At 39.2% G+C, this 22,259-nt stretch overlaps 1 protein-coding gene and 1 pseudogene across 6 annotated transcripts in view; one reads left to right on the top strand and one right to left on the bottom strand.

The window, feature by feature from the left end:
* Positions 1-22,242, bottom strand: part of Rnf13 (ring finger protein 13) — a 165,275-nt gene extending 143,033 nt beyond the window's left edge. The window contains exons 1-3 of one of the 6 annotated variants that reach the window (XM_076574118.1): positions 22,011-22,242; positions 21,249-21,340; positions 7,710-7,887 (exon numbers count right to left, since the gene is read on the bottom strand). The gene's annotated coding sequence lies outside the window, so the exon portion shown is untranslated. Of the gene's footprint in view, positions 1-7,709; positions 7,899-8,660; positions 9,080-11,337; positions 11,473-12,235; positions 12,319-21,248; positions 21,341-22,010 lie in introns of those variants that run through there. The other 5 variants (XM_076574117.1, XM_076574115.1, XM_076574116.1 and 2 more) reach the window with 5 other exon arrangements.
* Positions 16,448-17,234, top strand: LOC102928110 (putative ribosome biogenesis protein RLP24 pseudogene; annotated as a pseudogene).
* Positions 22,243-22,259: the final 17 nt, after the last annotated feature.

The following is a 22,259-nucleotide window of genomic DNA, read 5'->3' as shown; positions in this document are numbered from 1 at the left end:
TTTAGGTAATTGTAGAGACCCACAGAGGTTTCCTATTAAGAACTTCCGTAGTGTCTGAGAATCTGAGCTTGCTTTACCCAGGAGGGCTGCACAAGGGGATGATTTGACCATGGGTATGGTTACCAGATGTTTGAAAGGGTCTATAATTGGCTGTGTGTTGCACTTTGATCTAGAAAGGGGGAGGTCTTTTGCCCCGCCCCTTGGTATTGTTATAAAAAGCATTTTTGAAGAGGCAGAAGGGGCCGGTGGGTTTTAATCCAGATCCTCCCAAAGCTATCCTGTGTTTCTTTCTCCTCTTCACTATCTTTCTATCTAAAAGTTTCTTATCCCTCTCTGCTCCTCACAGGAGCCCTTTAAAAGGTGGGAGCTGGCTCCCACAGATGGCACCAGAACTAGGAAGTAAGTAGGGGAGGAAGCACCACAGAAGCAATTGGACATGTCCGGTTTTGTATTAAGGTTAAGGCAGTGATATTTTATTCTTCGGGAGCAAAAACTGTATATAGAAGTTAGGCCACAGCAAGTATCTTATCTTTCTCTCTCTCTCTCTCTCTCTCTCTCTCTCTCTCTCTCTCTCTCTCTCTCTCTCTCTCTCTCTCTCCTCTCTCTCTCTCAATTTCTATCTATTAAATTAAGAAAAAAAAAGTAGGGCTTAGGTATAGGAATATTGTGTAGGAAGAAACTTAGGGCAAGAGTAGAATTTCCCTAGTGCTGGACCTGAAAACAGTGTCCAGGAACAAGCAGTCACTGCAGACTTAGCAGTCCGAGAAAGAAAAGCTGCTACAGGGCAGGGAAATAGTAAGCAGATCTTTATATATTCTCTTGTAGAGAGTTTGAAAACTAGGGGAGTTAAAGTAGAACAGCAACAAGCACAGAGGTTCTTGGAGTTTGTAGAGGAGCTGCGTCATTGGATTTCTGACTATGGGACTCTGGACGCAGACTCCTGGGGAAGAATTGGAGTCAAAAAGCAACAATATGATGAGGAACATGGGCCGGAAAAATTCCAGTGGAAGCTTTTAGACTGTGGGAATTAATTCAGGACAGCTTAGATCTAAGTCCTGAGCAGTAGGGGAGGATTTTCCCTGAGGCAAATACAGGCAGAACAAAACCCTCGGCACTGCCAGAACTGTGGGTAGATGAGAATGTTTTACAACATCATTCAATCAGGGTCAGTTCCCTCTTGACCATGAAGCCAAGTTTAAGGAACAGAAGTCTTGGGATTAGGCAAGGGAGGAACTGAAGTGCTTGGAAAACTTCATAATTTCTCTTTCTCAAAAACTGGAAGCTCTTCAGGTCTCTCCTCAGAATTTCGGGGGGGGGGGTGTCGTCTATCAGAATGGCAAAGTCACCCATAATATTAATGAACCATGGTTTGCTGAATCTAAGGGAGTCTTTAGGTTTGATACAGTTGCATCAGGAGTTTATTGATTTATTTGATGCCTTTACATCAAGAGTTTATTGATTTTAAAAAAGGACTTGGAACAGCTAAGACTGTTATAGACATCTTAGACCCATACAAAAAGGACATTCCATCTTGGTCATCCTCTACTCCTTTACTGGGTGGGGAGGTGGTAGCCATATGGATTGCTGTGATTATTCAAACTACTCTTAGTAGGGACCTGAGTCAGAGCTGAGTTAAGCTCTGTACTTGCCCCTGCCAGAGGCTGGTAATCAGGGATGGGTAAAGTTCTTGTTAGCTAGCTGCTAACCTATGACAGAGTATGCTTGATAGAAAGTGTATCTCCACGATGGGTAAAGATTAGTAAAGAAGGACAACCTAAGGCAGGCACAGTCCATCTGAGGGGTCTGAGGGGCCCTTTCATGTACTGAAAAGTGGGAACAGTAGAGACCCACAGAGGTTTCCTAGTAAGAACTTACTCAGAGTCCAAGAATTTGAGCTTGCTTTACCCAGCAGGGCTACATAAGGGGATGATTTGACCACACGTGTGGTTACCAGGTATTTGGAAGGGTCTACACTTGGCTGTGCAGTGTGCTTTGATCTAGCAAGGAGGAGGTCTTTTGCCCTACCCCTTGACATCATTATAAAAATTCCTTTTGAAGAGGCAGAAGGGGCTGGTGGGTTTTGATCCAGGTCCTCCAGAAAATATCCTGTGTTTCTGTCTTTCTCCTCTTTGCTATCTTTCTATTTATTATTTTCTTATCCCTTTCTTCTCCTCACAGGAACCCTTTAAAAGGTGGGAGCTGGCCTCCCATAGGTAATAGCACATTGCCCTAAGATGTGATTTGGAAGCATATCCAATCCTCAAAATGTTTTGTGTGACAGGGAAGGGCAGGAACCTGCTTGATTTCAAAGTAGGAAGCAGTGATTGGTTTGAGTGTGGATGGTAGAGGTACCTGTATTGATGGGAGTTTAAAATAAGTCTGGAAGTACAGTTTATCACAATATATAGATTAAAGAGGAGATGACGAAGCAGGACTTCCTCAAAATTAAACAAAATATGCATATTAACAGAAGAAAATGAAACAGTAGTCAGGGATCATCTAATCAGCACCACATTTGGAGACAATCTATCAGATTATATCAGATATATTATTTTATCTCCAAAGGTATTTTACTACCATTCCTATACCACCAAGGAATTAAAATATGAATGTTAGTAAAATACCTTTGGAGATAAAAAAAATACCACGGGTCTTTCTGTTCCATGGAACTATAATATTAAAAGTGAAAAATAAATTAGACTCTTGAAACATTTATGCTGAAATTTTTAAGACTATTCCTCATAAAAATATAAGCCAGTTGTCATCAGTAAGGATGCAGGGTTAGGTGGCATTCTCCACATGACTGCATTCTGATTGACCTGTTATTTCATGGGAAATCTTCCATAATAAGAAGTTCACTATAGTGTGGAGGCTGGCCATGCATTTCACTGTTGTTATTTCCCCTTGCCCACAACCCTGTACCAGGTACTGTTTTTCCATTCACACCTTTAATATGTGAGTTGTTTCCACATTCTGAAAATAATGATCCTGGCTGTGAAGAACATTTGTGCACAGACTTTTTTTCTCCCTTTTTCAATGGTTCTACATCCATGTTTGGAGCTGTATAGCCACATGAATTACATGTTCTATGTAACTTCCTGTGGAACTATAGACTGGTTTTTGACCAAAGACCAGCACATTTCATGTTTCTACAATTACCTGCTCATCTACGTTATATTCTGCCTGTAACCAGTTTCATCAGAAGGGTGGATTATGCTGGTGATTCCCAACCTTCATATGAATAGAAGACTGTTCATATGTAGACTGTTGTTTATGTAATCATCCAATATCACCAAATGTAGAAGTGACACAGCAGGAACTTTAAAGACAATTGGTGATATTCATGGCTGAAGACACTGATACATATTCAATTGAATGTGAACTAGTCTAAATATGACTTCCAAATTTCACTCCTTCATAAAAAGAAAAGTTTAATGGAAATGCTGTCATGAAACTCTTCATAAATCCCTAAATACAGTACTTCCTCTCATATTCAATGTGGGAGAAACACTAAGTATTAAGTACAGATAATCTTCAGGAATATTAACAAGGGAAAAAAGTGTATTTAAAGAATGACACAAAGATGATCTTCTTTCTCAAAGATTTCTGTGGAAATGTTTTTCTCGGGTAAAGAGCAAACTCACAGAACCTACAAAGTTTATAAAACCACAAGTGTTTGTTAGTTGAGTAAACTCTGGAATGAGGCTAGAAGTTTGGACAGAGGAATGAGAGAGTCCAAATTGGGGGGTTGTATATGATGAATTCTTCATCTGGAAAAGAAATTTGAATGCTGCTGTATGCTTTCCCACAGCAGGTGTTTGCTACACAATTCCTGTGACTCCAACAACTGCACTTAAGGTATTCTTGGTCACCATAATCAGATCCTCTCATGAAAGATAAGAATGTGAATTTGACATTTACCTGCATTCCACAAATTAACTCTGATTCTGATTCTGATGGTCTAATGACACTGGTCTTCATGTGTTGATTATAGACACCAATGATATTTCACTATACAAATATTCAAGAACCTGAGCTTTAAATGAATAACTAGGTTTATCTGTACGGTTAAATACTGTAATTTTTTTTAGAAAATTAATTTATGACTGTAGGAGGTAATTTTCAAATTTATACTAGAAAATACCATTGGAGTGAGATCAATTTGTGTTCTTTCAAAATCCAGAGAATACCAGATCATTTTGGGAAGAAGAATGTGGGGAATGGAGTAAGGCCTTGTCCTGTCCATATCCTTCAAAGAACAGATTGCATCTCATTTCTGCCCCAAGGATCTTGTGGAGTCCTGATGAGCATCATAGGTGAAAATCTAAGGAGTCTAGTTACATGAAGAAATGTGTGTGGTGGAAAGTACAAACTAGGGTTATCATGGGAGTATACAATCAGACTAACACGGTTTCTTCCTTTCTTTTCTTTTCTTTTCTTTTCTTTTCTTTTCTTTTCTTTTCTTTTTTTTTTTCGGAGCTGAGGGCTGAACCCAGGGCCTTGCGCTTGCTAGGCAAGCACTCTACCACTGAGCTAAATCCCCAACCCCCTAACATGGTTTCTTAATCTGTAAACATCCTGGTTCATTGATTTTTTGTTTTCCCTGTGAATTAAACAGCATTAAGTTGACCCACAATTTCCACAGCCAGCCTCTTGTGAACACAAGTCTAAGCTGTAGGTCTTACTGAAAGGTAGCCACAAAATTTCCAATGAGCCAGAACAGGAGAATCGACCTGCAAGCAGAGCTGCTGTCTGTCCCAACTATGTCCACACAGTCAGCCATCCACAGATAACTCAGTGGGATGACGGTATTTTATCTTAAAGTTTCCCTTATGCCTAGAGAGAGGATCAAGGCAATCTGTTAGTTTGCTTTTGATTGTAGTTGGAAGTACTTGTGGTAAGCCTTAGTTCTTCCTGCCCAGAGCAGAGGAAGACTCATACATTTCTATCACGCAGGCAGGGCTCATGCTATGGTAGATGCACCTCAACAAAGTCTGTGCTGAAGGAAGTTATGAGGCTCACACTTTTCAATGGCCCAGAATAGCCATAGTCTGGTCTTTTTTTTCTGATTGGTGAGTGTTTAGAATGACCATACTGTATATTTTAAAGACATGGCACTTTTAGAAAATCATGTGCTTCAATATTTCTCCCCTCCACTTAGTTAAGTGCTAAACTTTTCTGCTTGTTTACTTCCATAACTTCAATACCAAGAAAATTAGTTAAATGTTTGATATTTTACTTAAATAATTACATTTAATGATCTTTTCCAAATAAATAATATAGAAATATTGCCTAACTTAATAAAATCCACATTCCATTGTCCTTCTTCCGGTCCTAGCAAGTCATGTGAGCAATTGCTTAGGAGAGTCTGAGCTCAGTACAATTGCTCCTTTAGTAAACCCATGATGTGCTTTTCACACAACTAACCACAAACAGAATTCTGTTCTCCAATAACCTAGTCAAATGATTACAAATATGTCTTCCTATCAAGCCTTTAGATGCTATCAAAAACATTCTTGAGAAACAATTGTCTTGGGAGCATTAAGTTTCTTTCTTTATTCTTTTTATTTGGAGCTTGTTCTTTGATAATGCCACATGTGTATTCAATGTGTTCTGATTATTTTCTATTACTCTATCCTCTTTCCCTTCTATCTCTTGACCACTCTCCTTCCCACACCCATACTTTTTCGTATTTTTTAATGAGGGACTGTGTTTTACTCAGGGCATTTGTTGTGTGAACCTGGGCATAGAACTCTCCATTGGAGACTAGTGAGCTAAGAGGTGGCTACATAATTGAAGACAATGATTCGTTCTCTCTCAGATTCAGAGGACACTATGTCATAAGTATTACCTCTGGTTCAAAAATCCTACATGTAAATATTCTCAAATCAAAAACATCTGAAGACTAACATGATACTCCCATGAAAGATTGCCCACCCCATCTAATGTAACATGCTCTAGTCAAAATGCAAGCATAGCATGTAAACATTCATTTCAGGATTCATATACTCACATATGTCTCAAATATCTGAGACATCTGTATTTCCAATTGCTTTTCACCCTCAAGACATCTAATTTCATATATATTAATATGTATATACATAGATAATATGAAATACTTAGAATGGAAACCTCTAATTCCAATACTTGTGTTAAGGGATAATCTGCCTTGAAAATGTAAATAATGAAAATCATCTCTTATAAGTTTGATAATCCTCTTTCCTTAATATAAATGACAATCTCAAAATAATTTTAATTACCATTGTAACACAACAGAAGGGGAACAAATATTTTGTCTTTTAAAAAAGAAAGTCAACCATTTTACTTTCATTTATTCTCAAAAACACAGTGAATTTCACTTACATTCACAAACTACACTCACATGGCAAATTATCAGTATTTTATTTATTTCAAATGAGTTTATTACTATCTTTTCAGATTAAAATATGAGGATTTCCAACCATGGCATGAAGGGGTGCAGAGGAGAAATGACAAGGAAGATGGACAGGTTGGTAGACAGCCAGGCCACTCAATCGTTCATTCTTGCTGCAGTTGGACACTAACAGACCATCATCAGTGTCTAGACTGGGAACTATGGGTGACTGTTCAGAGTTGAAAGGAAAATGGACCCAATTTGTTGTTTCTAGAATGTAGAGTAGAACTCTTTCCTGCACCCTTCATTCTCCTCATGATTTGTGAAGTAGATCTTCAGCAGTATTAATCACTGATGACTAGAAAGTTTATCCCCAAAACTGAATGAACTGTCTTTTTGATGCCTGTCCTCCAATCTACTTATGTATTTATGAGCCCACACCCTTAAAATATTTACTTGATATGGCCAATACCTATTTCACCTTTCAGAGTATATGAAGGCTATGATCCTCTGGAGAGGTGATCCCAGAAAATACCTCCATGGTTCTATGTGACAAAATATCACCATGTATAAAGCTTCAATCACAGCAGTTTTCTATGTCATCCACATGATCACCAAGCTGGACCTAGTTGATATCTGCAGTTTCCCCTGACTGATTTGAGGATAGTAGCTGCTTCTCATCTCTTCACACTACTTCAGAAGTTATGAGCTCACAGAGGTCCACATCTGTGGCCCCTTATGAGCAACCATCATAATCTGGGATTTCCCCTCTTGCTTCTACAATCTATCTGCAAACACCAAGCAAGAGGGCCCCTGATTATCATGTTTTAAATATTTTACTTTGAGAAGATATATCCATAAGACCACAAATTTGCAATACTCATAAATCAGCTTCCAAAATTCAGGAATTGCTGGCATGTGCTACCATACCTGCCTCCTTTTCAAGTTTAATGCTAGTCTTTCCCCAGGATCAAACAGCAGAACAATTGGTTACCCAATAGCATATAGGCAGCCCTGAAAACACATATACAAGTGTCTAATATATGTAAAGTTAAAAATACATATGTATTATATATGTGTGTGTGTGTGTGTGTGTGTGTGTGTGTGTACATATATATAGAACAACAATTAATAAAAAAGAAGCCATGATTTTCAAAGAAGCAAGAGGGGGAATATGGGAGGACTTGTCAAGTGGAAAGGGAAAAGGGAGATGATAATGAAGTATTTATAATCTCAAAAAATAAAAGAAATAAAAAACCTTTTGTAGATTTGAACAATAAGGCCTAAACAAAGCATAGCCTTTCAATAGTAAGGAAGGAACAATGCACATACTTACAGGTTATTAGATGCAATCAAAACATCACTGAACAAGGAGAGATTTTTCTTCCTCCTCCAGCCTCTTTTGAGTTCCCCAGAGCCTTGGAACAGCAAGGTTTGATGTATCCTTCCTGTGGCTTTCTCCTGAAGGATTTCCATGTAATAAAAAAAAGGCTGCTCCTGGTCCGGGTCTGCAACTAACAGAACAGGTATTCAGTGGTTGTTAATTGATACCTAATTTCAAAGGGTGAATGATATTAAAACACAGGCTCAGTTCTCCAACAGGACTCTGTTGAGTTATCAACAGTTTTAAAATGTAACAGAAAAGAAGAGGTTGCTTAGGAAAGGAAGCATTGGGAACAGATTAAAGAAGTGGGTGCAGAAGGTATCAACTTGAGGGGTGTGGGAAAAGTTTAAACAAGGTATGGTCTAGAGAAGTGGTTCTCAACCTTTCTAATAATGCGACCCTTTAGCACAGTTCTTCATGTTGTGGGGACACCCAACTATAAAATTATTTCATTACTACTTTGTCACTATAATTTTGCTACTGTTATGAATCCCAATGTGAATATCTGATATGCAGAATATCTGATAAGGGACTCCAAAGAGGTCCCTACCCACTATAGGTAAATTGGTTGCAAAAGATGAGTTTTGCAACTCTGTGGGTTAGGTGTTCTGACTACCTGGGGAGTCAGGCAACACCTTGAGCTGCTTAGGACAGCTCTGACAGCTAGAACTGCAAGGAGACAGTTCAGCCCTGGAGGGTGAGGTATCCCAGACACCTCGAGCTGGTCAGAACAACAGCTCTGCCCAGAAGGTGTCTGGAACTGTTTAGCACAGCTCTGACAGCTGGAACTGCAAAGAAGCAGCCCAACCCTGGAAGGGAAATTTTTCTGACTTCTCGAGAGAGTCAGGCCTGGAACTGATTCAGGGAAGGGTATCCTGACTGTTCAGGAAAGTCAGGTTATACCTGGTGTGATGGGGAATGGTCTCCCTGCAGGATATAGCAATCCTGCTCCTCTCTTGGAGAGCCGCAATCTCCTCTGGCTCAGTGTTACCAGCTCTCTATTGCTCTGTCCACTGAGGGACGTCTCAGCAAGGATCTTCTGTTCAGCTCCCCCTTGCTCAATCCACTATGGGATGTCTTAGCAAGGTTCTTCTGCTCAGCTCCCCCTTGCTCAATCCACTATGGGATGACTTAGCAAGGTTCTTCTGTTCAGCTCCCCACTTGCTAAATCCACTATGGGACGTCCCAGCAAGGTGGTTCTGTGCACCAGTGAATGAAGGTCTTCACACCCAAAACTCTCTTGAGAAAGAGATTTATTTGGGAAGGAGGAGTCCAGGAGAGTAACTGCCTCTACCAGAGTGGAGAGAACAGCCTTTTTTTCTAACTGACTAGGCAGGGTGGTTTTCACAGGAAGTCTTGGGGGTGGAGTCAACCCTGGGCCCAGGGTTCTACTATCCTGCTCTGTGATTGGTTGGTTTCACAAGTCAGTTGGCCAGGGGCAAAGATGGCTCTGATCTGACTGAGCCAAACTGTGTTTCTTTCTGCCCTGATCTGGGCCATCTTTCCCTAGTTCTGGGCTCCAGAGTCAGGATGGATTTCTTTAGCCAGCCCCTTTTCCCTACACCCACAGGTTGAGAACCACTAGTCTAGAGTGAGGAAAGGGCTGGGAGATGTAATTCTATCTCATTTTAAATCATTTTAAAAATTGAACAATAAAAAATATCAATTTTTAAAAAATAATTTGGATTTACCAGCATTATTCATGATTTATAAATAAAGTAGTAACATATTACAAGGCATCCTATTGGAGAGAAGAAATATTCACACACTAGAGGGATTCACAGAAAGGAGAGATCAATGTCTAACATTAAATGAGGGCCAAAGTAGGTGACTCCTAAAAATTGGCCATTGGAGCAGCAACTTGGATATCATTGCCAACCCCAACTGCAATAAAATGTGTACAATAATAGGAGGAATTCTTGTGCAAAACCTTGTGAAATGCAGATTTATCCCCAAAGACTCTCAGTTCTTAATTCTTTTAATCTATCAAAGGTCCGTGTGATAAAAGCAGCATGCAGACATCATTAACACTGTGAACCTTAGAGTCTAACAGACATAAAGTTCATTATGCAGTATATAATCCTATTTTAAAATGACTGATATGTTGGAGTGTGGTAAAGAAAACAAATAAGAAAGTAATCTATGTATTAAAATGCCATAATTAACCCATTTCTTTGTAGGCTGTCATAAATAAATGTGAAAGAAATAAAAAAGGGGGTGTTTCCTAATGATTTAAAAAAGTCAGGTCTCAGGCAAAATATATATCTAGACATGTCAGTTTTTGTCCAGCACAAGATGGACTATAGAATGATCTCTGGTGGTTAGAAAACAACAAAAACAAACCAACCAACCAAACAAACATAAATTAGCATTCATTTGTAAATTTGAAAAATGGTTCTTGAACGGCAAAAGGAGTCATTTTCTTTGCCTCTGGCAAGAGGGACATATGGCTTTCCAGTGACCTGTGGCTGCTATCAACACCCATGCTGCCTTTCTGGTCCCCTGTGTCTTGATTCAAAAGTACTTGCTATGTATCTCAGAGCCCCATCTACTTTCCTGTTCCTTCACAGCCACCCCCACCTCCTTCTGCACTATGCAAACTCCCAAAATGTTCTAGAACTCCCCTTGCTCTCTTTATGAAGTCGAGGTATATCCCCTGCCCCATCCATCCCCACTATTCTCTTTTGCTGTTCTCCCTTCTCTCACAGACTGTTTTGGTCACATCAAGTCTGTTTCTTTTTACTTCTGCTCTGAACTCTTCCAGATGCCTCTGAACATTCTCTCTTATCCACAATAAAATTCTTCCCTGTAATTATGGAACAGCATTTTCAGTGGGTGTTTTTTTTTTACTGTGCCATGCTCATACAGTTTGAATATTCAATATATATATTTATTCAAGTGACTATTACTCTTCCCAAGACATATGTTATATCCTTCAAATAATATGCACAGAAACACCATAGCTTTCATTTAACTTTAAGATACCTGTGAATCAAAGCATCAAAGAGAGACTCAAACAACCAATGGTTGTCCTCAAACGTGTCAAGCACATGTCCTCACACATGTAAAGATATAATGTTAAAAAATACCAACTCAGTTTCATGATAAACAAATTTGAAAGTAAATGACATGTTTGGAAAGTCACTCCTGTCTAATCTGAATCAATGTTAAAATATAGGGAAATAGATTCTAAAGAACACAATATATGTTGGAAAATGTAAAAATTTGCTGAACCAGAGATTTTTTATATTTTAGGTTGAAATCTAATCATTTCCAATAAAACTTTGTGGTCATCATGGGTAAAACAATTAGAAGGAGCAAAAAATAACCATCTCTCATAACTTGGACAGATAATTTTGTAGATTTACAGAAACTATTCTCCTGTGTAGCCTAGAACATACCTCCCCTGACATGATAACCATATTTAGGGGATTGATAGTGAATATTACTAACATGGTTAGCTTTTCATAAAGTCATGGCTGAGTTAAGAATTGGCTCACATGATCTGCAGGAATCAAGACAGAATACTTCTTCATACCATTAGTTATCATGAAAAATCAAAACTACTTATTAAAAATACCTTTACAGTGGAGCCTAGGATGGAGAACTTTTCAATGAATGTTAAATTATCTTTTCCATTCTTGGCACTAAGCACCAAAGATGGCCACAGCAGTTGGTAGACCAACTACTGAAGTCTGAGCACTCTGTAGTAGTCAGGGTGACAGACCACTGATGTCAACATTCTAAGGCTCATACCATAACTGACAAAGTGACATATTCATTCCACCTTTTGGCTTTGGAAAAATTATTTTTGAACAACTGTTGAACCACAAGTGTTTGTAAGGAACAACAGATTTTCACAACCTTAGTTTGGATAGGTAGATTGATAGACAGAAATAGATAGATGTTAGGATATGGATAGATAGATAGATAGATAGATAGATAGATAGATAGATAGATAGATAGATAGATAGATAGATAGATAGATGATAGATAGCTATAGAATACTTCCTGATGCAATTAGTCTATCATGAGAATCAAAACTAGTAATTGTAGTTGGAGTTTTCTCTCTGGGTCCCCCCAATCCCCGGCAGTCCCTTAGCCCACTTATAAAATAAACATACAGATGCTTATATTATTTAAACTGCTTGGCCATTAGCTCAGGCCTATCATTGTCTAGCTCTTACTCTCATATTCAGTCCATTTCTATTAATCTATACTTTGCCACGTGGCTTGTGGCTTACTGGTACTTTACATCTTCCTTGTCCTGGTGGTGGTTGCAGGCAGCCTCCCCCTTCCCTTCCTGTTCCCTCAATTCTCCTCTCTGTTAGTCCTGCCTATACTTCCTGTCTGGTTACTGGTCAGTGTTTTATTTATTAACACATTTGCCATACAGAACATCCCACAGCAAGTAATTTTAAAAAGTATCTTTACATTAGAGCCTAGAATGGAGAACCTTTCAATGAACCTGAAATTACCTTTTCTTTTCTTGGCACTAAGCACCAAAGATGGCCACAGCAGTTGGAGACCAACTACTCTGAAGTATGAGCAATCTGTAGTAGTCAGGGTGACAGACCACTGATGTCAACATTCTAAGGCTCATGCCATAACTGACAAAGTGACATATTCATTTCCTTCCACCTTTTGGCTTTGAAAAATTATTTTTGAACAACTGTTGAACCACAGGTGTTTGTAAGGAACAACAGATTTTCACAAGCGTAGATTGATAGGTAGACTGATAGATAGAAATAGATAATAGCAATATAGATAGATAGACAGACAGACAGATATAGATAGATAGATAGATAGATAGATAGATAGATAGATAGATAGATAGATAGATAGAAGATAGTAGAGAGATTGAAAGCAATGGCAGTGTGCCTCCCCAAACTCTTGTGTACTACCATAATCAGACATGCAGGACTATTTTCTGTTGCTCATTGTTTTGAAAAGACAAATGGCCTAGTTTCAACTGTTTGTCCTCTGCTTGTGGCATCCTGATAATGTCACATCATAGCAAATGGCCTCACGGATGGGGCATTTAGGAGAGAGCATGTGGTGTGAGAGGAAGCCAGACAGAGTGACAAGGATGCTGTCTAGCTCTCTGACAATAGTCCTGATGCAAGGACTAAAGGGTTCCAGGAAGTACAGCATTAATCTCTTCAGAAGGCAGCACTTCTAATGGCAGAGAAGATTCATTATAGGCTTTGTGTCTTAAAAGTGACACTACCTACCAACACTGTCACACTTGAGACTAAATTTAGAGAAGATAAGCCCATAAGTGTGGTGGTATTGTGTTCCCCAAAATATTGTGCACGCTAATAAACTTATCTGGGGTCAGAGAACAGGACAGCCACAATATTAAATATAGAGGATAGGCAGTGGTAGCACACGCCTTTAATCCTAGCATTCCAGAGGCAGAAATCCCTCTGGATCTCTGTGAGTTCAAGGCCACATTGGAAACAGCCAGGCATGGTGACACACACCTTTAATCCCAGGGAGTGAGGCAGAAAGCAGAAAAATATATAAGGCATGAGGACCAGAAACTAGAAGCATTTGGCCTGGTTAAGCATTTGGCTGGTTAAGCTTTTAGGCTTTAAGCAGCACAATTCAGCTGAGATTCGTCCTGGATGAGAACTGAGAAGCTTCCAGTCTAAGGAAACAGGGTCATCTGAGGAAATGGCGAGGTGAGGTAGCTGTGGTTTGTTCTGCTTCTCTGATCTTCCAGCATTCACCCCAATAACTAGCCTCAGGTTTGATTTTATTGATAAGAACTTTGAAGATTTGTGCTACAACTGGCGCTCAATGTTCATGGTACAAATTCATGAAAAAGCTGCTTGCCTGTGGCCTTGTGGGCCCCAGCTCAGGCCCAAGCTACACTCGGCCTGTTGTGGTGCACGCCAGTAGCATTTGCTGAAGGAGGCAGAGGCAGGAGGATCCCAAGTTTGAGGCCGGCCTAGGAGGCATCCTAAGGAGAAGCTTTGGCCGGGCCCTAACCACAAACGTTTGCGGTGGGGACCATGGAGGCAGTGGCTGCTGCTCCAAGTTGCTGGCTTCTTCTCATCGTGTTGGTGACTGCTATGATGCTACTACCTGGGACAAAGGGTTTACCGCTGCTTGTTCAGAGAAGTATTGCCAGGACCATGGTGTTATAAGTAAGCATCGGAAAAGGTCAGTTTGGAAAAGTTTGGCAAGACAAATGGTGGGCAGAAATTGCTGTGAAGATTTTCTCTTCTAGGGAAGAACGTTCATGGTTCTGAGAGAAAGATATTTATCAGACTGTGATTACTCCAAATCACAGAGGAGGCACCAAAAAAAAAAAAAAGTCTACAGGGAACCATGACCACACCTCACATCTTCAAAAAGCTGATAAGATCCCACAATGATGATTCCACACAGACTATGATAAAGCCCTTAGGCTGATTAACACCACCAAAAGATTGACTTTGGACTACAAACTACTCAGGACAATTTTGAGATGGCTAGCTGAGATGATCCAGCCTGACAGACTACTTGAACAAGGACTTGAAAAAAGCCCTGCACTTTCTCATTATGCAGCGACTGGACAAATGATACAGGACTTGACAATTAACCCAAAAATTTTCTTTTCAGAATCCCCTAAAAATGTCTTCACCCCCAGAAAGCAGGAAGTAATTTTAAAAAAACAACACCCACATTCCCAAGAGGTGGGATGGGAGGTTTTTGGTCCTTTAATGAGTTATGGGTATTGTCATTGTTTATGATGGTTGATTACAAGTTGTTAATTTTTAATGGTTAGGAAAAAAGCTGAACAAGGAGATTAGATTCAGAGTTTTTGTTTAAAAAAAAGGAAAAGGAAAAGGAAAGAGAGAATATAGAATATAGATATGAGGTAGATCATTGACTCTGAGAAAAAAGACAAAGAAATAAGATAAATGGGTAGATAATTGAATCTATTCTGAAAAGAAAAAGGGGAAGATATAAAAATGACAAAAGGTAGATTATTGAATCTGTTATAAAAAGAAAAAACAGAGAATATGGATATAAGATAAAAATTGAATCTACTTTTTAAAAGGAACTACTTGTTTTACATGATAAGTAATGAAAATTTTTTTGTCTGAGTTTATCAAATGTTACTGGACTGGACATTGTTAATATATGTAATGGAGTTTTTTGTCTGAATCTGTCAAATGTTAATGGACTAGATATTGTTAATGTAATTTTTGATTGTATATATTATATATACTTATTGGATAGTTTTTCTTGTATTAGTTATAAGCTTTTTTTTATTTTTAGACAAAATGAGGGGAAAATCACATTGAACCAAAGAACCATGGTGTGAATCTTGATACAATGAAGATTTGTATCAGTCTTGGGACATTCCCCCTGAAATATGGTTCCTTAATATTATTCTTCTTCGGGCACATCAGTTGATACCTCCCTGTGGAGCACCTTTTAAGTGGCAATCAAGTACTTGATTGTGTATTTTTCCAATACATAATCAAATTTAAATAATATACAACCTCCAAGTAGCTCTAATAAAATGTATATGTATACAATCCCCATTTTGCTTATGTCACTATTTTTAAGCAATAAGTGCTTGGTGGCATGTCTATATGATTGTCTTGCAAAAATAACTGACATGGTGTTAAATTGGTTTTGAGTATTTTAAGGTACAAAATCTTGAATAAACTTAAAATTATTACCTGATCTTAATAACTGAACTCAATTAAATTACTTTTTCCAAAGTAGATGCTATTGATTAACTGTTCAGATGATCTTGTCCTCTCATAATTTCCTGTCCACTGTGCCTGTTCTACATCTCACTGCTGTGGCGCACACCTTTAATCCCAGCACTCGGGAGGCAGAGCCAGGTGAATCTCTGTGAGTTTCGAGGCCAGCCTGGTCTACATAGTGAGATCCAGGACAGGCACCAAAACTACACAGAAAAACCCTGTCTTGAAAAACAAAACAAAAAATAAAATAAAAATAAAAATAAAATTCAGAGTCAATTATATTCTTATAAATTAAAACAAAACAAAAAAAGAACAAAAAATTGTGATTCAAAATATTCACAAGTCTGGATGTGTAATCATAATCAGTTAAGTTCTTATGTAATCTCCTTGCATGTTTTCCTAATCTTAGAACAGAATTAAAAGAAAAAAAGAAATAACTAGAGCTTGAAGCATAATATATTAAATATAAGCCTTGGTGAGTTACTTTCTTTGTATGCTGATGATAAAATAATCATACCCAGAAAATAAACAACTTCTTGAAAAACCAATAAAAATGTGAATATCTATTTTTTCATCAGCAAATTTTCAGGGTTTAACATACTATTAATACAAAACCATCAAAATAGCTAAGAGTAAAAAGACAGTCCTCATAAACATTGAGGAGAATGTAGGACAAACACACTCAGTTATATTTAGAATCACATATTTGAACATTTATTATTTTACAAAATGTTTAGCATCCTGAAATAAAGATTTTTATATCATAGTATTAAACCAGTGCATTCTCTTCTTAGCATATAACCAATCAAATATGTGTCTGTGTTCACCAAAATATGTACAGGAATGTTCCTAGCATCTTTAGTTTTCTTATTAGAAAACAGGGGCAAAAACAGATTATTCACTAGTAGAATATGCTGTATTTGACTTTTACAATGAAATGAATGTCATATAAAAATTTAAACACTATTCCCTTTCATAGAGATCCTTTCTCTTCATAGAATACTCCAAACTGTTGATGGCAACTTTTCTCAAATTATATATGCTCAGTACATTAATCAAAATCTTAAGATATTTTCCAGGTATCAGGAAAGGAATTCAAAACTTCATGAGAAAACAAAGCAAAACAAAAAATAAGAATCAACAGAACCCCAAAGACTAAATCTGGCATTATTTAGTTCACAATTATCTATAAAATAAAAGTGATTAAGAAAGTGTATGTGGAGGTGTGTCTCACGTGGAGTCAACATGAGGATCGAGAAATGTTACTTTTGTTCCGGGCCGATCTACCCCGGCCACCGCATGATGTTCATCCACAATGACTGCAAGGTGTTCCGATTTTGCAAATCCAAGTGTCATAAAAACTTCAAGAAGAAGCGGAACCCACGCAAGGTCAGGTGGACTAAAGCCTTCCAGAAAGCAGGTGGCAAGGAGCTCACTGTGGACAACTCATTTGAATTTGAAAAACGTAGAAATGAACCTGTGAAATACCAGCGAGAGCTCTAGAGTAGAACTACTGATGCAATGAAGAGGGTTGTAGAGATAAGCAGAAATGCCAGGCTAAGTTTGTAATGAACAGGTTGAAGAAAAACAAAGAGCTTCAGCAGGTTCAGGACATCAAAGAAGTCAAGTGGAGCATCCATCTTATCAGGGCTCCTCTTGCAGGCAAAGGAAAGCAGCTGGAAGAAAAAATGGTCCAGCTATTGCAGGAGGATGTGGACCTGGAGGATGCTTCCTAATGGTGCCTCCTGAAACCAGACCTGGGTACACCGGAAACCAGTGGAGACTGTCCGTCCCTAAGTTACTGATTAGTTATGTAAGGTTCCTCAGACAAAGGTGATTCACAAGCTTTCCTCTTATATTGCAGCCTGTAAAAGCATCTATTGTGGAGGGCTGGAGAGATGGCTCAGTGCTTAAGAGCACTGGCTGCTTTTCCAGAGGACCTGAGTTCAATTCCCAACAACCACATAGTGGCTCACAACCATATATCATGAGATCTGATACATGCAGATAGAGCACTCACATACACAAAATAAATAATAATTTTTTTAAAAAGCATCTATTGTGGGTGTTAGATCTCAGCTCAATGTTCTGTTTCACTGTGCTATGCTCACATAAACACAAAGATTTGTGTGTAGATGCAAGCATGAACTCTGAGCATAACATGGTTTGAGTTGTTGCTTAATGGCACCAGACAACATTTCTGTACTGACTGTCTTTCTAGTGTGAAATCTGTCATGATGTAATATTTTCCTTGCACTAGGATAGTCTGTTTATTAGGGTTATTGAAGCAGAGGTCACAACAAGGAACTAACCGTTCTCAGGACAACCTCAGTCTCTTGTTTTGCTTTAGTCTGGTTAGTAGCTTCTTAGAGTTGCATGCTGGCCACATGCAATGTTACAATGCAGCTGAATTATGCTGGGCTGTCTGCCCACTTCAGCCATTCCAGTAGGCAACTTGTGAGGGTGGGGGTGGGGCATGGTTGAATCAATTTTGCTGGAATGATACCTTATTACTGCTTTGGAGAATGCTCAATTCCAAGTTGTGACTTCTGGTCCAACACCTCTCCCCTCCAATTCTCTCCAGCCCAGCAATGGTCTAGAAGCAGAATAATCTTAGCAGCTTATAAAAATTATTATGTGGTTTTCTTTTTCAGTTCTTTGAGACAGGATCTCTCATATTCTGTAGCTCTGGCTGTCTTGGAACTCACTATATAGACCAGGCTGCCTTGAACTCACATAGATCCATCTGCTTCTGCCTCCTGAATGCTGGGATTAAAGATGTGCACCATCACAACCAGCATTTTTGATTTTCTTAAAAACAACAACAACAAATAAACAATTGTTTTTGGAAAATAGAAAAAGAAAGTATATGGAGTAGTATATGTCAATATTCCTGGAACTCCAGAGGTGGAAGCATGGAGAACAGGATATATATATATATATATATATATATATATATATATATATATATATATGGTGTATACTTTATATGTATAGATACATACATACATACATACATACATATAAAATACACACCTTGGGTAGCTACTGAGCTTCATGGGCTGAGCAGGGGGTGGAGACTGGTAATTCGGAAAGCACCTAGTAAGATGCTCTAACAAGCAGGCAGCCAGCAGATAGCTACTGTTCCTTTGTGAGTAACAATTAAAAACTATGAATGACTAAAAGATATCCCAGGAACAATTTTAATTCCAAAAACAATATTGCCAAAACCTTTAAAGTATGAGGTACTGAGATTCAGTTATTTGCCTTGGAAAAGGCTACACTTGTGGGTTAAAAAAAGTATTGGGTGGTAGATTACAATTCTCAATACTGACCCCTAGTTAATTACAACCCTGTAAGCAGGAAGCTAATTTGGAATTCAGCTATCAACAGACATACAGTGAACCTACTGCTTTAACTCCACAGATGACTGTGGCGTTCCCCAGCTTCACTAGAGAAGAACCGTTTTCCATACTGATTGAACCCCCAAAGGGAAACACGATATTTATACAAAATACCTAAAAAAGCAAAGGAAAATAAATAACCACAAAGTTTCCTACAAATTAATTTAAATGCTTTAGTGTATATAGATGTCTGGCTAGACTTTTAAGTTGCCTCTTGCCTTAGTCTGCAAAGATATACAGTAGATGACAGCTGATATTTTAAAAGGCCAACCCACCAGAGAAACAACTGATAGAGGAAACTCATGGGCTAGGCCTATGAGGAATATTGCCTATAAATACTGACTGCTTCTGTCTGTAATTCTCTTGTGTGGTACCATAATCCCTCCCAAAACGGCTATGGGACTTGTCCTACAACATTAGCAATGTGTTCCTCATTTATAGGGCACTGTTATTCCTGTGCATTATCAGAAGGATGACTTCCTCCAATACTGTGTAATTCTGGTAAATAAACAAGCCCTTTGTTCCACAAAATGGTGAGAAACTTTGAAGTCTGTTTTCCATCTTTAGCTAAGTTGACAAGGCAAGTGTCTTGTCTCTGTGTAAGGATCCCAAGTCAGACTTTTACAGATATTATTCAAGGACGAAAGTGCAGATGTCTGGTTTGTTGAACCTAAACCTAAATTGCTCTCAGTTTCCCTGCCAGGTCCAGTTGATAACATGTGGGCCTGCAACTGGTGGAATTCCCTAAGAAATTAATACTTTGCCCATACTTCTAACCTCAATTTATGATACAAGATTTTAGGCTTAACTAACTGTTTATGTTTATGTCCTGGATTTTATGTGGACAACAGGCAATTAAGCAGTTAATCAGTTAACCAAGTCCTGAGAAAATCAGCTTTATACCCAGTTCCCATGGGAGAGGCTCTACAAATGAAAAGAACTGCAGGGAATGATCTGGTCCCACAGCCTTGAATAAAAAAGTTCCAACTTTCCCCTCTTGTGCTTTGGGCTGTACTCAGGATGAGAAAAGGTATCTTTAGACTTGGGTTGTTTTTTAGTGCCAGCCAGCTTTTGTCGAAAGTGCTGATAAGACTTGGCACTGTTCACTTCCCCCTTGCTTTGTGAGGGTTGCCATGGTTACTCATAGTTTGCTATGGGGAAAACTTTCAGGCATGGCTGCACTTCCCAGGCACTTTTATGTTTTGCTCACCACAAAATGTTAGCCTATAATGTCAATTTCTCCCTAGAAATGTAGGTTAGTGCACAGCTCCTTTACTCCTTCCTTGATTCCCTATGGTTCAGCCTTTCTCCTTTGTAACCCTTGTAGCTGTCCCTTTAAGAGATAATGTTACAAACCAGAATCCTATAACCACAGCTGCAGCTGATCCTTGTCACTTACAAAGGAACTCCGTTGTGACCCTGAGAAGAAGCTTCTGTAACCTTTTTTATTGTCCAAGTTTGCTGTTGTATGTGTATATAAGCTATGGAAAGTTGACGCTAGAGCAGAAGAATAAAACAGTTCATGTGTGAATTTATTATACATAAAAAATAATTTCCCAGTCCCCTCTACTCTGAAAACCATTCTTTTCTGCTACCCTGCATGCAGACCTGACAGCTGATCTTTCAAGCTGCAGTGACCTCTGAACTTTTGACAGGTTCAGGTCAAATGGTATTACTAAAAAAAAAGTCTCAATTTCTTATCTTCTGTCCCCCAATTTGAGCTAATTATGTTTTTGGTCAACTACAAAGCTGGTGTAATGATAAAAATCTCTTAACATCTTTAAATGCCTTAGGCATAGTAGAACTGGCTGGAAAAAAAAGTGGCACACATGTAGATGAATTTCTAAACAGTCTTATTAAATAAGAAACACAGAGCCAAATACTGAGGAACCAGCTAAAGATATCAGAGAAATAGCGAAAGCCACGACTAGCCTTAACTAACTACCATGCTGTAGCTTTCCCAGAGAGAGAGCTTCTTCCCATCTAAACTGCGCTTTTATTGCCTTCCTGTTCTGCCTTCTCATTGGCTCTAAGCCCAGCCACATCACTTCCTCATCGCTGCCTGTCTACGGACCTCCAGGTCTCTATGGTTGGTACTGGATTAAAGGCTCTTGTCACCATGCTTGGCTGTGTCCTTGACCACACAGAGACTCTGCCTGTCATGTGATCAGATTAAGGCCATGTGCTACCAACGCCTGACTTCTATTTATAGCTTGCTATGTGACCTCTGACCTCCAGGCAAACTTTATTTATTGACATACAAATAAAATCACATTTCAGCACAATTAAAATATCACCACACGCACGCGTGCGTGTGCGCGCGCGCACACACACATACACACATACACAGAATGGGAAGAGGGGTGTCCCACCAGCTGAAATGAAGTGTATCTTCACCTATGTTGTTGACAGTTGTGGTTCTGAATTCACCAAGTTCTCTTCCATGGGGATGGCAGTTTTCTTCCTAAGGAAATAGATTGCACATGTATTTCACTTATGAAGGGGAAAACACATTAAGCTCTACTAATTAAAATGAATTGAAAAACTACGCCCTGAAGCATGGCATTTTTATCAAAAACTCTTTACTCCCCAGAAATCTCCTGTGGTTCCACAGTTGTCAAATATTTTTTTTTTTTTTTTAAATATGTTAAAGTAAGTCAGTGCATCCTAGAGCCTGAACCCAGAACCTAAGAGTGTGGTGCCGAGGCATCAATCTCCACATGCTCAGGTTTTAACCGTATTTATAAAAAGGCTTTACAGTAGCAACCAGTCTTCATGGGTCACCTTAACTGTGCCCTAGTCAAGAGGACTGGAGTCCACACTTAGAAGAGGATGAACTTGTGTGTCAGTCATGTGACTCTAGTCTGAAGCAGGGAATGAAGCATCTGAAGTCCTGCAGTGAGAAGTATTGGCAGTCCCTGTAATTTAAGACCACTGAGGAGTGTGTTCTTAGTTACCACGGAGTAGTGTGTTCTCACAGTTACAGGTTATGTTTGGCCTCATCAACTACACGCAGCCAACAGTTACAGCAGGTATGGGTGTATGTATTCGCAGACACACGAGTTTGCAGGGAATACAGCATCTGAAGTCACACCAAGCGCCACACCTGCGCTTCTGTGCAAGCCACCACTCACTTGAACCGGCCACCATCTTCCTGCCTGCGCCCTTCCCTCTGCAGACCTTGCTCCAGCCCAGGAGACTTGGAGCAGTCCTGGATGAGAGAAGCACCTCCTTCCGTGGAGGCTGCCGTGTTCTCGGGTACTCGGCGTGAACACCAGCTCCGGCGAGCTCGAGAGACCCACGAGCAGCTGCTTAGGACCAGGCCTGTTGGGGACGGCCGGGTCGGTGCGGCTCAGAACCCCCACGGGCCTGTGCGCACGTGC

This window comes from Peromyscus maniculatus, chromosome 6, assembly GCF_049852395.1.
Source record: "Peromyscus maniculatus bairdii isolate BWxNUB_F1_BW_parent chromosome 6, HU_Pman_BW_mat_3.1, whole genome shotgun sequence".
Taxonomy (NCBI): Eukaryota; Metazoa; Chordata; class Mammalia; order Rodentia; family Cricetidae; genus Peromyscus; species Peromyscus maniculatus.
Note: the sequence above shows the minus strand (reverse complement) of the source record. Positions and strands in the feature narration are given on the sequence as shown.